Genomic DNA, 16,832 nt, shown 5'->3' on the forward strand with positions numbered 1-16,832 from the left:
AACCATTTTGACGGTGAAACTGGACAAATCTTATTAAATTTATCAGTGATTTTCGGCTCCAAAAAGAAGGTAATGACTTGGATACACATTTCACTCGTCATTCTTGTGGTAGGAGGGTCAGATTTAATTTAAAAGTTAAATGCTTTGGAAAATCAAAAATTACTTCAATATATTAAATCATTTTCCAATTAAGTGCTTTAAATAATTTTAGTGGGTTGTGCTGTGAATTGAATAAATTAATTTAGAAAGTCTTCAGAATTTCTTTACTAGCTCATTGAAGTTCCTTTTAAGTCACCCGGTGTATGAGGACAAACTGTTCTTTTTAAATGCAAATTAGCCACCCTTTCTATAGACTAGTTGCAAGTCTTCTGTTTAAGTTATCCAGGGAATAATGGATTTTTAAAGATGCAAAGTCATAAGATATACTTCTAATAGTAGGAAAAGACTTCATGGAAATGTTTCTCCCAGGATGCCTTCTCCTGCTCTTCTCTGTGTAGCAGTCTATCAAATATATTTGTCACTAATCCCTGCTTATATTAAATGTACTGAGTAGGTTTGCTAGGCCTCAGACAGCCTAGGCACTGTTTTTTTCCACTCCATCGCGATTAGCTTTGATACACAATTTCTGTCCAGCTCCACAGTTTTACTTGCTTAGAATGTAGTCAACTAGCGTCCATTTTTGCAGGGCCTCAAGTGGATTTGCAGGGGTATGGAAGATGGGCAGAAGTTTCAAAGAGGTGAAATAACAAATCTGTGTCTACATTTAGTAAAAACAAGTTGGATCAGACTTCCCCAGAAGAGGCAGGACTGCAAAGTAAACCTTGTCTCTTTCAGAGGGGTAATGAATATGTAGTTTATTATAAGAAACAGTGGCTTTGTCAGGTTATTTGTTTTTAATAGGATGATAAGATCATAAATTACTAATTATCTTTATTTTAAATCTGTCAACACTTTCCTAAAGTTGGTGTGCTACATCCTAGCAGAACCAGTATCTTTCTGTGCTTCAGGATCAGGCAGTTGTAACTAGAGTTTCCCCTTTGACGTTTTTTCAATGTCAGAAGAGACCCTAATTGAGAAAATGAACACACTCTTCCTGAAGCTTTTCTAAACTAAAATGTGGTTGTTTTACTCTGCTGACATTTTCCAGCGCTGCTGCTCTATAGATTGCCAAAACACTTCTTACATTTTTCAGTTAATAAACTCTATAGGAAGAATTTTTTGGAAACAGTCTAATCTAGTGTTGCTTTCTTCTAAGAGCGCATTACCTTATGAACACATCACTGTGCAAACTGCCCTCCATTTTCACGTAGCCCATTGCAGGAGAAAAGTGAGAACAATGCGAATGATGTTGGTTATGGCAACTGCGTGAGGCATCTCTTATTCAAACAGCCAGAATGGATGGCGTGTTGCTGTATATAGGTCAGCCTTTCACATAGCACCATAGCTCATAGACTGGACAGAAACATGTAGGCTCGAAGTAACAGTGTTCACCACTTGCAACTTAAAGCACGGCTATATTTCAGACATTGAGAGATGGGGACCATAATCGAGTTTCATCTAATTAAGACTTTTAAGTAACATTGCATCCCTTCAGTGAACTGAATATTACCCAAAGAAATTAGATTGCAGGAGCTCACAATTGGAGTTCAGTAGTAAAATAGAGTCCTATTTTTTGTTTTAGTTGAAGATGTCAGCATCAGTTTAAATATATACCTACAGAGTAATAACAGTTCCTTTCAGTTTCTTAGTGCAGTGTCATTTCTAAAGATTGTTTTCACTGATTTTATGCTAAATTGGGACAAAGAAGTGGCACTTTTTCATTTTTACAATGATGTGATGTGTTCAGTTATTGCTCAGTATCTGCTCACATAAGGAGTAGTAATACAATTATGTTATGACATGGCTAATGACAGGGATGCTGACCTCTGCCAGCAGTGGGAGAGGAAATAATGATCTTTACTGTTCTCAGTGGCTGCTTTTGTGGAATCAAGCCCTGAATCTTTTCTCTGGTTGATTTAGACACAGGAAAGTCCAGAACACGAACCCATGCTTAATACCAGCTATATACAGAGGAAAGAATTATGGATGTTTGGAGTATTGTGCTTTTGTCATTGAGATAAGGAAGGACAGCGTATAATCTCTTCATATAAACATAGGAGGAGGGACCTGTTTGAGATGAACTCTGTGTTAAAATGTCAGGGCTGACATTGGACGTCTGATAACTTTTGAGAGAAACAAGACTCATTATTGTCTCTGCAAAATCACCTTTGAGCTTATTTTCCTATTTAGAGTATTATGTATTGTGCTTTAGTGTGGCAAAACTCATTACATCTAAAATAAAGGATTTGCAAGCACACTAAGGTGGAGTCATTATTCCTACTTTAATTAATAAGTGTAAGAAAAAGGACGAGGATGGGAGAAGGAGGAGGAAGGGAGGGTTATAAGCCATTTAGAGCATCATGCTTGATTAGTTCTCTATCCACCTCCTTAACTTCTAGGATTTGGGGAAATTCATAGTTGATAATTTGGGGCCTCATTAGTGTAATTAAAACTGCCCTGGGAGTTTTATTGGCTGACATCTTTCCTAAGTTTTGAGGTCTTTAAATATGTTTTAAATAAATTTGTAGGTAAGAAAGAGCAATCATGTGGTTTTGGCCACTAAATCAGATATCATACAAAACCCTCAAATATAGCTATCTTGACTTTGTGGGATATTTCAGTGTCACAAATTCCAATTTTAAACGTCTATGCAAAAATTATAGTTGTGAACTTTGGAGAGATTTAATGTTATTTTTAACATAACTTACATAGTTTAGTATTCTCACAGTTTATCATATATTTTTAAAGTTACTGAATGATGATATTAAGGAGCATTTTGATGTTTTGCTTTGTTAGAAAAACTAAACTGAAATTTACATATTATCGAATTGACTGCTTATTGTAGGTTTTTTTCTTTAGGGATGTGATTGCAAGCAGCTTACGGATAGAGGATAGAAGTAAAGCCCTTGAACCTGGAGGAAGGAGGGAAAGTTCCAAGTTTAACAATGGCTTCCTTGGTACCCAAACTGGGTCTTAAGTATTGGTTTTAGTGTGTAGGACTGTTCCTCTTGGTCGTACTTTTTTTGATGGGCTCAGTTCAAGAGAGGAATAGCTTAGAGAATTGGGGGGGAAAGTCTTACTTAGCTATGAAGGATGATTTACTTTAGTACTTTCTGACCTTTTGCTAGGATACTAGAGAGTTGACAAGACCCTGGGGATATTTCTCAGTTGCTGGCGACCACTCCCATCCTGACTGAAGGGTGCCCTCAGCGCAAGTCGTGTGTGTGCCTGGTGCCTCTTCCCTCCTCTTCACCCACTTCCCAAACACCCCCAATCCTGGAGCAGCCTTCACCCTGGCTTTGCTCCTCTTCCATCTTAATCTGAACCTACTTTCTAATCAGCACTCTCCTCCCACTCCTCAGGTCGTTGACTCACCGTTGTGCTTATCTCGGGTCCCATGCTCCCTTTGCTGGTCACCGTCGTTGTTATCATAGTCATGTCAACATATCCACTCTTCTCCAGTACCTGACTTTATTTGCTGGTTACAGAAAATAGAATCTGCCAGTCCTCAAGCCCATATCCACTTTTTAAATCCTAAAGTAGGCTGTTCTTTTCTCCGTTCTCCCATCTGAATGAATGGCATCAGGTCACACTGTAATAAACTAAGAAAACATAGATAGGGTGCTGAGAGGAAAAATAGCTATGGCCGATATTTCTAAGCAATCACGGTTTCTACCTCAGCCCCCCACATTTTGTGCACAGTGTATTTAGAGCTGGGAAACAGCTCCTTGAACATCCCTTATCAGTGAGAAATCTTTATTTAGACTCTGAAGTAGAATGAAAGTGGAACTGTGATCTCCTGATCTTTAGTTGGCATACAGTAAGGTAGGTGAGTTCTGCTTACAGGAAGTAATGGGTTAGCATACTTATGAGTTATCAGAATATGCTTAGATTACTAAACTGGGAATAGCTAGACACGCAGAACTCATTTAACTAGTCATCCTACATTTCAGCTATCTGAATGTGAATCCCAAGGTGTCCAGGAAGTCGTAAGGTAGAATATTTATTTTATATCTCAATAGAAATGAAATGTAATTAGCATGATTTGATTAAATGCTGTTAAACAATTACATTTAAGAAATTTTATCGGAGCCAGCCCGGTGGCGCAACGGTTAAGCGCGCACGTTCTGCTTTGGTGGCCCAGGGTTCGCTGGTTCGGATCCCGGGTGTGGACCCATGCACTGCTTAGCAAGCCATGCTGTGGCGGGCGTCCCACATATAAAGTGGAGGAAGATGGGCACGGATGTTAGCTCAGTGCCCGTCTTCCTCAGCAGAAGGAGGAGGATCGGCAGCAGATGTTGGCTCAGGGCTAATCTTCCTCAAAAAAAAAAAGAGGAAAAAAAGTTTTATCAATTGTTTAAGATAAAATTTATATTGTATGCAACCAAATCCAAGATTCTAAAATGCGTACCTTTAGAAGAAAACCAAATCGTCGTAAACCGTAGTAAATAAATACCGTGGCCCCAAGAACCCTAACTATAGTGTTTGCCTGCAAGAGGCTTCTGTGTGAAGCATCTAAATACTTGAATGCTGCCTTGTTTGTTTAAATTGAATTGAAAACAAAATTTAAAGAGGGGAATGTTTGCTTTTACCTATTTTAAGGATACTTTCTTTCCTTTCATTTACTTCCACTTTGGTGTTATCGATATATTTTCAATTGATCTTCTTTGAAGGTACACTTTTCAGAGCCAGATGGCCTGTGATCTCCACTGGTTGATAGGACCAGCAGTAGATAGTGACTTGTGTTAAATGGACTGTCCACCAGGAAGCTGCAGCTTACATCTGCCCTAATGAATTTGAGAATTTTTTGTTTAAGCTGTGCATGCCAAGTTTTGTCCTGAAGAGCAATTTCTCATTAAAAACAGTTGAGTTATAAACTGCTTAGAAATGTGGTTTGTAATGGAAGTGCCAACAGACTGTTAATGACAGCATCTCTTCCATAATGCTTTGAGACATGGAATTCACATTAACCTGAATGAGCTTCTCTTGGTGATAACGTTTCGCCCTATAGCATTCATTTTGAAAGTGGGAACATTGCATTGCTCTGTGCTTGGATGGTGATGGTGCTGCGGAAAAGACCAGAGGGAGGATGATGCCCGGAAGAACCCCCTGCTCTTTCATGACAGGAGGGACTCATCTATGGCAAGTTTGCCCTACTTGGTTAAAAATTTTAAAGTTACCTTTTAAAAGCTATCTTCAGATTTCCATTTTAATCATGAAAAATCATCGTTGATCTATATTTGGAATACCAAAGGTCATGAAACCAGTGTCACAATTAATGCTTTTCTGTTTGTCCATTTTTCACTTTGGAGTTTTACATAGTTCTGCTTTAGCCAAGTATTTACTATTTTTCATCCCTGAGTTATGTGCTTTTATGAAACTGTCTTGAAAGGACTCCTAATTAAACAAAGGCCATGGTGGGTTGATAAGAAGCTTTGCTAATGGCCAAGAAAATATAAAATATTTTGAGTTACTACATGGACTTACAAGTTACATGTATCTGATCCACAATAGTGACAGTGTCAGCTTCTGCATAAAATGCCTTTTAGTTAAAGTCTTTGAGCCCCTTTCTGAGGCTCTGACCTAGTCAGAAAAATTGGTGTGTGTGTGTTTGGGTGGGTGTGTATTTTTATGTTTTTCATGGATATATTTCTGGCCATAAATGCTTGAAAATTCATCCTAAGTGGCAGAATCCATCAATGTGTACAACAACAAAGGAAATCATACTGGCTAGTAGGAATGCCTCATTACCACTCCTTTTTAAGAAACTTAGCCATATTTCACAGGAGAAGATGCTTTTCATAGTGCTAAGGCTTTAATTTGGCATACTATAAAGTAATAAGAACTAAAGAACTAGATGTTTCTGAGGAAAACCATTGGCCTTTCTGGAGAAAAAAACTGGTTTTTGTTGAAGATTTGTGATAAAAACTGGGGGCCCTTAAACCGTGTTGACTTACCCCTCGGCAACATAAATATAACCATGAAAAGATATGATTCCCTCCTCCTTCCTTTCCCATTCTTTATGGAAGCCTGACTTCATTCTATGTCTGGAAAAAGTTCTGACCCTAAAACCATTAATCTACCTGTTTCCCAGTCTTCCATGTATCCACTAGAGAAAATATAATTTACATTTGTGTCAAGGAAGCTTTATGAGAATTAAGGAGTCAACAAGAGTAGATTAGTCTGAAATCCTATGGTGAAAGATGTTCAGAAATTCAAACAATGGTAGATCTTAGAAAAAATACTGTATTCTCATCCCATTTCTTCTATTTCCGCTACCCTAGTGGAATAAATGTGTTTTCCAAAATTGTAGACTAGTGATTCTTTCAGGAAAGGAGTGAAAGGGATAACCTTTCTAGAGGGTCAAAGGTGAATTTGGGAAAATGGGCTATGTGTAGGTACAGTCTGTAATCTCCCTCCCTCAGATATTGATAAGGCCCCCAGGGGACCTCTTTTTCCCTCTCCACATTGAGAGAGTCACTGCACCTAATGAGAGATGCTACTGACGGGAGCTGTGGCCTGTTTGCAGTGGAAGAAGATAAAATAAAAGTTGAGAATAACTGCGGCAGAGGCAAATGTCCTCTTGGAGTTTCCGACTTCAGGGAAGCACGCTTTCCCCTCTGTACCTTCCTCTGATATATGGGTCAGAGATGGGAAATATAATGTGCAAGACTAATTAACGAATGGACCAGCGGGGTCTAAAGATAGTCCAATTACATTGAAAGCATATCTGTGTACTACCTGATTTTCTTAAGTCTTTTAACTCAATTAAATATTTAATTTAAGAAATGATGGGTAAAGTGTTATATGCATCGGCGTCTTCATACCATTGTAGAAACCAGTTCTTCCTTTCTGTGCCAATATGCCTCAGCCTAAAATGCCAGTAACAATTGTATAAAGAGAAATGTTAATAATAAAGAGGCAGGATAACCTTTCAACAAAAAGTATCTTCTATCATTTGGCAGATGCAGTCATGAACATTAATCATAGAAACCTGCAGATAGTAGAAGCTTACTATCAAAGCTAATGATTTATTTTATGTTAATGACTTTCTGCCAGGGCATAAAAGACTGTTCCTAATGGACTCTCCGAACTGTGTTCAGTTACTAAGGCTAATGGGATAATCTTTTCTCTCCCAAAATTAAGCTTTTTGAAATAAATTATGCTGTTATTTTTCAAGGTAACTCTCAAAAATTTATTGCAAAACTAATCTTTTAAGAACTGCTTAAAGAAATAAAGAGGAAGAAAAATCCCAAAGCAGCTTTTCTAGTTCGTGAACAGTTCTACTTTAATTAGAGAGAGAAAGTTTGCATGTATGCTAATAGCCCTGAACTTGTAATGCCAAATAATTTCAAAGTCAGCCTTCAGTGACGTCGTCTGCCTTTTGAGATTCAGCTCCCGTGAGTATGGCCCACAATAGAACATGTTTTCATCCATTACCAGCCCATAATGAGCTGAACGATAGTAAAACATTGAGTTGTTCATTGGGAAGTTTTAAAAATCATGTTTACAATTAGTTATAACCAACATTATATTTCAATAAGAGATAATTTGCCTACTAAAGTTCACATAATGTGCTAATCATGTCTAGTGGTTAATAAAGGCCTCCTACCTCACTCCCCTGATGGCTGTAAAAGGCTATTATATTCATGGCAGCAGTTCAGGTACAGCTGCTGCGTGTTAATAATGCACCATTGTCCCGCTAATCAACACACCAAAGGTCAGCACCCATAAGCACCTAAACCACCTATTCTCTTTCCAAAATATTTATTAACACCTTAAAAGCGTATCTGTTCATTTTCCTTAGCCTCGAGTCACCTAATTCCACTCCTCGCTACTTGTGTGATACAGTTTTGTAACCTAACCTAGGTCATACAGGAGATGAATATATATTCATGCTAATCTTCTCCCATAAACGTGTTTCCATTTCCACAGTGATTGACTGAATTAGTGGAGGGTTGTTTAGCCCCGAACCCCTTTATAATTAAGTAGGTGTGTTCCAAAGCGAGAATGCTTTCAGATTTTACATGTTATTTAAGGAGGCATTTGGAAGAAAAACAACTTTTCAATAACCAGAATCATTACAAGTAAACAGCGAATCTGGAAATGGGAAGGGATGTTTAAAATCTAAACAGACAGGAATCCAGGAGTCCGTGTTAGTTTATGGACTTCATACAGTAGTGAAATATTATTTGCTTAATTGTTCTTTTGGCATAGGAAAGCAATAATAGTAAAAGCTTCTTAAACCATATTTTCTGCACACAACATGTTCACGTGGGATTTTCGTTTTGCTAGAAAATCGTGCAAATCAATAAGCCAGCACCTATCTGCATTAAAATTAGGTAGACAACAATTTATAGGCATAGTGATAGTGTAGTTCTCTTGATACCCTTGGTTGGTGTTTAAGATAATCCTTGCTTTTGTGTCCTCAGAGAGAAGCTCAAATGTTAACTGAACAAGATCTCATTTTCTCATCTTGTATTATTGTCTTCTGTTTTCTGTGACTCCTTTTGATAACCTTATGTGTCTGTCCGTGTCTTTTTCCTTCATAATTTGAGAACCTGAAATGTTTGAAAAGAAGAGAAAGAAATGAAACTCAACTGTGTTTCCATCATCAAGAGAAATGCAAAAGCCGAAGTAGTGGGAGGAGCTTCTGTTTGTGCAGCACATAATGTACAATGGTACATTTGTCATGCTTTAAATATATAATGCCTACACTAAAATATGTACAGGCGCAGTTGTGATCTATGAAGTCCCTGGCTCCACTGCCATTGTTTGTAGTCTCTCCGGTTGTCATATATTGTTCTTTGCACATCGTACCCTTACAGCAGAATTTGACACAATTTCTAGCTTTCAGCCCTGCACCATTTTCATTGCACAATATACATGAGTTTGACAGGGTGTGTTGAGGAAAACTCTGGCAAGCAATTGATATTTTGAAGTGGCAAGCGTTTCAGCAGCTGCCTGCTTGTGAAAAAGGAATGATAAGATATACTGTATTGTTAGTTTCAGGGAAAGCATTAAGATTTAAGCTCTGTAAAAATGTACACATTATTCGTCAGTGGTGAAGCAAGTCCTTTATGTTTTTTAGAGCTTAGCTCGCTGGCTGATGTGAACTAGAGTGACATTGGTCAGTAAATGAATAGGAGTACTTTGAATTTGAACTGCTGCCAATTTTGCACCCACAAAGGAACTGACAAAAGAAAGATTTTATGTGAAATGCAAAGCACACGCAATGTTTTGGGGGCGGGGAAAGGGAAGAAGAGAGAGAGAGAGAAAAACCCACACCAGAGAATATTCTTTATCTCATACTTGCAAGGGTATCAAACAGTTAAAACGCATCCATTTTTCATGGCTCATCAGCTACAACCTAAGCGGTCTTATCTAATGTTCTTTAAAAACCTGTTGTATACACATAGGCTTTTAGAATATGTTCATATGGAATTTAGAGTGTTTTTCTAACCATCACACTGTGCCCTGAAGGCCTGTTGGCAGAATATCAGAGTTGCCCACTGCTGGAGTCCCCAACTCTCTCTCTAGCTGGTAGTGGGAAATTGTAGTTTAATCAGTTATGGCACTTTGAGTGTGTAACGTTCATTAGCAAGGCAATTTGTCATGACTGCTAATGGTCAGGATGCATCTGCTCTCTCAGTTACAGAGCAGAGTAAGTAAGAAGACAAATATTTCAATATCTGATAATATTAACTTGTTTCAAATTTGTAATCCAAGGTTAGTTGTTCAAAACAGACACAGCAGCAGATTAACAAGCATCCTATATTCAATTTTACTGGGCCCTGTTTTTATGGATTTATGGCTTTAAGGCACACTAATGTGCTATTATGAAGGGCACAGGCTTGATTAGATGTTCAACAGAAACTAAGTTATGAGCAGAGTACCTCCTGGGTTCATCTGGAAAGAATTTATGTGCATAATATTTTCTATGGAGCTCCATAAATTGAAAGGTTTGATGCATGCAGTATTTCTGACATGCTAAATATTCTTCTTATGATTAAAAAAAAGTCACTCTCCCATTGGTTTATCAACTGGTCAGTCACTTTTCGAGTGAGATTAGAGTCCCGATCTGTTTTAAAAGTTTTAAAATTCTAGTGGAAAACTTAAAATTTCAGAATGAATTAGAAATATCACGTCCCCCACCCCACTCCCCCCACCCCGCGCCCCGGTAAACTGCTTTATAACATCATTGTTCATTGTTCTAAACGGGAAAAGTTAGAAAGATTCCCCCAGTTAAAAAGCCTAGACTTTTTTATACATCTGATATTTTCTAGATATTACATCACAGAGCTTGCCATACAAAATCTTTTTGACACATTTTCCTTTTTAATGAAAAGCCCTAAAATTCAGAGCAGAGTGATTTCTTAGAAACTGAACCCAATCTTGGTAAAAAATTTGTTCTTGCTAGTAACAAAAGCTGTTACTGTTTAAGTTCCTGTTGAGCGGTTACTTGGTACGCTTCGCTGAATGTTGTCAAAAAGGCTTTCCTCATGATTGACAAGCCGGTAGGAATGTGAATGGAGATTTTAATTGCGTATCATGTGTGCATATCAGAGTGAGTGAATTCATGACTCTGCTTAGCTCCATATCTCGGCAGGTCAGCCATGCCAAAAAATGCTCTTTTATGTGCAATTTTTCCAAAAAGAGAAAGGTGTGTGTGTCCTGAAGTCATTCGTTATTCCTCACTGAAGTGAAACACTTGTGTTCCCTCAGCCTTGGAGTTTGAAAGTGGAACAGAAATCCATTTTGAGATTTCTTTCTTTTACTCTTTGCGCTTACACTTGGATGATGTAAATTCTTTTCAGTTGCAAGTTGGGAAAAGCCTGCCAGAACATATTTTTCTTATGGCACTTGTTCTATGAAGTGTGTTTATCTTTCTTTCTTTCTTTTTTTTTTTCCCTAAAGAGTACTTTGAAAAGAAAGAAAAAATGTAAGCCAGCGGAAAAATTTACCGAGGTCAATTGCCTTTCTGTAACTTGCAGTCTTTCAAAAGGGTCTGGAGGGTGGGTGGAGAAGAAAGGATATATTTCTGAGAGGTGGAAGGTTCATAAAATTGGATCTGAATTTGGGTTAAAAATAGTAAGAATACAGCGCTTATGGTAAAATGACATTAATAAATATATGAATGTTCATTTCTTAGAAAAATAACTCTTCAGCTGAAAACTTAAAGGTCAAAGATTCATTTCTGTTGTCACTTCTTGGCCAAGATGCAGTGGGGGTGTATACCATTCATTTTATGGAGATGTCTAAACCTAGCACACATGAGATTTTCAAAGTGGAGTAAAACTTCCTTTGTGAGGTAACTTTGACTATAATAACCCCAGACTGATCAAGAACTTAATGTAAAAGCAAAAGAATTCATAATGAATATGCTATATATAATTTTTCATTTGATGTGATGTGAAAATTTGGCACTTGGGTTGTAAATTTAGCACATAGCTACTTTTCTGTGTCATTTTGAATAGGTGAGAAAAAGATTAGTGCCAGGGTCATTTTAAATATAACCGCAGTAATAAGTAGGGTAATGTTCAAAAGATGGTGAGTTTATAGCCTTAGGATATCCCATGGGGACTCAACTTCCTTCGGGGCTCTAGTATGTTACCTCAACACATTTTAGAAGGTACCAAATTGCAGGCTGGTGATTCAGGCCTTAATATGGTATTCCGTACAGGGTGAGTGCTGTATGAGGGCGTTACTGTACCTTTAAAATGCTAAAGGAGAAAAATCTATTTTATTTAAAAAATTTTGCTTTATGTACCGGGTGACATTTTCTAATGTTATGGAAGACTATTTTGTGCTTTATACTGAGAGCTCAGGCAAGGAAAAATCTATTTACAAAATGAAAAAAAGTGGTCAGCTGAATGCATTTCACTTTTAAAGATGATATCCTGGTAATGAACTTTATCAAGCAGAGAACATCTCAGTAAAAGTATTAAAGTAGTTGCTATTTCGGTTGCCTCACTTAAGCCTGTGTCGCTGGAAACGTTATACTTTCTTATTTTCATGTAGCTCTCATGCGGTCCCCATACAAATATTTGCAGAGGGATGAAATGAGAATAGTTCGGCCTAAGAAGTAGACTTTTTTATTTGAAATGCCCTTCTGAAGAAGCTTTTGGCTTTGTAATAAGGCACATTTAATTCATTTTTAGAAATTGAAAAGCATTTACTGAACACCAACTGTGTGCAAAGCCTCATGCTGATGTGAAGGGGAGGCAGGGGGAGCCTCTCTGTGGCTAATCAAGAGATGAGTACAAATAACTGTAACACAGCTGTGATGTAAGTGATGTGATATGAAGTCTGTAGTGGATGTGCTGGCTGGTACAGAGGAGGATTGATGAATTGAAGTTCTGGGGAATCCAGGTTGCTTCCTGGAGGAAATGGCATTTCAGTTGGCCTTAAAAATTGGGCGGTGGGGCTGGCCTGGTGGCATAGTGGTTAAGTTCACGCACTTCACTTTGGCAGCCCAGGGTTCGCAGGTTCGGATCCTGGGTGCAGACCTACTCACTCAGCAAACCATGCTGTGGTGGCATCCCACATACAAAATAGAGGAAGACTGGCAACAGATGTTAGCTCAGAGCCAATCTTCCCCACCAAAACAAAACAAAAATTAGGCAGTGAGGATGAAGAAAGTTACTCCTATTTTTTGAATTATTTTTTAGACTTCTACCTCTTTTCAAAATGACTTGAGGCAACTTAAAAAAGCAACAGGTACAATAAGGCTATTAGTATTAATGCAGAACTTTGTAGCTGGGAAATAGAAATACAGGAGTACCTCTCAGGCTTAGGTGTTATCACTATAATTAAACCTTAAATTTGGCTCTTGCTCTCTCACAGTCAGAGCAAAAATGGAAACACATTGAGTGACAGAATTCTGATTATCTGAGAGACAGATGAACACTAATTATTCATGAATAAAAAGTTTTCCTCTAGTAAAAGACTGCAGAAGACATAAAATGAGGAAATCGTGGAGGTGAGATATCCCGGGCTATCTGAGGATAATTTGATGTGGTGCCTGGGTTGAGACTGAGGTATCTGTAGTGAGAAATAGGGCATAGTGAAGGTGGAGGAGCTCATGGGAATGAGGAAACAGAGAACCAGGAACAGCTTAGGAACGAGAAAATGGAAACGTCAGTCCTGTGTTTCAGGAAGGTGGTAACTTGACATAGAGAATGGGTTGGAAGAAGCTGGGGTGGAATTCAAATTGCTTATTGTAAGTGGGCTAATGTCAGCCTTAATAAGAATGTACCAGAGCCAGCCCTGATGGTCTAGTGGTTAAAATTCAGCACTCTCACCGCTTCGACAGCCTGGGTTCATTTCCCAGTCGCAGAACCACACCACCTGTCTGTCAGTTGCCATGCTGTGGTGGTGGCTCACTTAGGAGAACTGGAAGGACTTAACAACTAAGATATACAGCCATGTACTGGGGCTTTGGGGAGGGAAAAAAAAAAGAATGTACCAGAAAAGACTCCCTGGGGGAATGATATGATAAAGTGAATAATCGGGTATTGACCTGTTTTTTGATGACTTTTCAGATTATAGATGAATAATAAGCTTTTAGAGGTTTTATACTTCAGCCAAAAGGTTGGTTTATATTGAAATCAAATTTCTTAAAGCACACTAGAATGTTGTAGTCTACCTGCAAATTCTTTTTTTAATTGATAAGACTAATCATTAGCAATTAATCTTGATGTTTTGTGTGTCATCTTAGACATATATACACATACTGACTTAAATTCCAAAGTTATTAGTAATCACTTTGCTGAAATTTCTTGTTCGGTGATAAATACACATACAATTATTAGTAAATTTGCAAAGTATATTAAAGTGTCCAAATATATTCAGAATGTCTATCAGCAGTTTTAAAGGTATCTCACTATCTTCAAGTATCCGCGTAGCAAAGTCCTCAGATTTTTCTGCAGAAGCGCCCTAATGGATTTATACCCCTAAGGGCCGGAGGAGGACGCTGGCAGTGCCTCTGCAGTCAGCATAGGTTTTAAAAGGCTGATGTCTCATCTTTAAGAAATATGTGGATTTTATATTATATTCCATAATGCATCCATGTCTGTTTTAATGTGAATATGGTACTTTAAATCACTGACAATTGAGTCAACACTAAGTTCCAGGAAGATAGTTCTACTCTCTTGACATATCACTTGGCTTCTAGGGGTGTGACTTTGAGAAGCATGAACTAACATAATGGTCTTTTGTCCTTATTGTTAAGAAAGAGATTGGAGGCCTTGCAGAAGTTTATTTTGTTAGGTCATCTCTCCCACAGAGAATGGAACACTTTGTTCACCCTGATTCTTTCCCAGACTTTCACTTATTCTCTATTTTTGATAAGAAAGCTTAACTAAGTACTAGATCTTAGACTAAAATGGAATACTTTAGCTAAGGCTCAATAATTGCTGGTGCCATGGGCGTAGTGGCAGTATGCTTAAAGGGAGACAATGGTGATGCAAGAAGGAGTCAGATAGCCAATGTGTAGATGGAAGAAAAAAATCTCATAGTTGCAGGCAAAAATATTGATGCTTAGTGATGGGAGAAGGTAGTCAAGAGTGGTGTTATATCGTTAGGCATTAGTATATAACCTAAACTGCAAAGAATTTGGAAAATCCGAGAAAAGGAAAGGGTCATGAAGAAATCAAAGGAGTGTGGTGGTGGTTTGGAGGTGGAGTAGGGGCAGATACAGGACAGACTGAAACCTACAACATAACAAATGGCTGAAGCTTGGATTCCTATCTCCCTCCTTCCCTCTCTCCCACCTTCTCTTCCTGCCTCCCTCCCTTCCTTCTACCACACGCTCATGTAATTTATATGATGATTGACTTTATTTTCAAGATTCCTTTAAACTTATTTTCTTAGATTCCCTTTTACTGGTGCTCTCCTACCTACATCCTCCCCTGCCTACAATGGGCTCTGTTCTGGGCAGCCATCCTTTCTCCATCATCATCAGGACATACGTCAGTGGACTGAACTGTCTTGGTAAAACAGTACTTCTGGTTATATGGGCCGGCAGGGGTAGATTTTAGATGTGTGTATGCAAGGTTGCCTAACAAATGCCAATCTACTTGATGTTCATAACACGCCATTAAATCAGAGTTTGTTTGCTTGTTTTTTCCTTTACTTCATTGAAGTCTTAACCTGATTTTGAAATGAATTCTTTGTAAACAGTCAAGACATGTAAATAATGGATATTCTCTTTAATGACAAAAAGATGAGTTTTCTTCTAGAAGCTCCACTTAGGCTGATGAGCATTTTAGATTTTTCCTTTACCCAAATCAGGGAGCTTTTCCAATTCTTAACATCTTTTGAAGTTTCATCCGAACTGGCAGGCCAGGGGAAAGAACAACGTGTATGTCTGCAATTTAAATACATTTATTCACAAGGTCCCATAAAAATGGAACAAAAAGTGAATGAAAACGAGAAGCAAATTCCTTCTCTTTGATCCCGTAGCCTGTGTCTCCACGGGTTTGGGAGCCCATGCCACAGAGTTGTTATAGACCCAGCTTCCAGCGGCGTGACATTTGCAAATGTTGGTTAATTTATTCACTAAATATTTTCTGAGTGGTTACTATGCACCAGGAACTGTGCTAAATCGTAGGGATGGAGAAAGAAAAAAACATTGTGCACTTCCAGAGCTTATAATCTTAGATGTGATATAAATAATCTTGTTAATAGAACATGAGTAAACTCAGAATCAAATGAACAACTTTAATATTTGACCTAAATACTATTAATATTAAGCTCTGACTATCCCTCTCGTCATCATGCATTTTCCTTTTCCGTTTTTTTAGTCTAGATGACGTGGCTGAGAGAGGAACCTGCGTTCCTTGCCCTTTCCCAAGTCTTGCTATGAGAGCGACTGATGGCCCATGGGATACGATGACTTAGTAACTTAAGCCAATAGTGATTGTTTATGAAGTAGCCAAAGGAATGAATTTTTTAAAATTGAAATTCTAATCTTGCAAATATTTAAGTCTTTGGAAATTTGAACTAGGCATCATTTAGAAATAAAGAATGGGGTTTATGCTCAATCCTTCTTTAAAAATGCTTTTATGGGCAGAAAGCAGTTGCTTAACATTATTCAGTATTTTTATATTTGAAGTTATTCATAAGTTAAGGAGATTTTTTAAATGGGAAAATAATTAACATTCATTTTGTTCAGGTACGTCATAATGGATTTCCAAAGGTAAACACGACAGTGCATTTAAAAATTATTTTTCTGGCAAATACTGCATATTCTGGGAGACGGTCTTTGCAGAATTGCTTACAAAATAATTCAGTGAATCTCATATTTTCTTACCATCTCATTCCTTACCCTAATATGGTATGGACCCAGACTGCAATTACCCTGCACAATTACTTTATTATATGGGTTGAAATATACTCCTGAAGCTCTTATTACCTTTTCCATACACCATTTGCACAGACCTGCTGATGGCTGTCAGCGGTGCTTCCTCGGGACAATCAGCCATTCTTAGCGGGTTGTGTTTAAATTCAGAACACCACAAATAGAAAGCTCCTCTCTCTCCTTGCTGATGAATTTTTAATGTTCAAGCATTTATAATAATTCAAAGGACTTCATTATAACAGCTTGCAGAATTAGGCATGTGTGTTTTAGGATGTTGGATATTTATTTGTGATCTTTGTCAAAGAGAAAGAAATGAAAACAACACAATATTAATAGTGTGTGTTGGTGCCTGTAGCAACCTGAGCATTAT

At 37.9% G+C, this 16,832-nt stretch overlaps 1 protein-coding gene across 3 annotated transcripts in view; it reads left to right on the forward strand.

Annotated features, from left to right (window-relative positions):
• TOX (thymocyte selection associated high mobility group box) overlaps positions 1 to 16,832 on the forward strand; it is a 291,760-nt gene that overhangs the window by 2,242 nt on the left and 272,686 nt on the right. The window lies entirely within an intron of this gene.

Source organism: Equus caballus, chromosome 9 (assembly GCF_041296265.1).
Source record: "Equus caballus isolate H_3958 breed thoroughbred chromosome 9, TB-T2T, whole genome shotgun sequence".
NCBI classification, from domain to species: domain Eukaryota; kingdom Metazoa; phylum Chordata; class Mammalia; order Perissodactyla; family Equidae; genus Equus; species Equus caballus.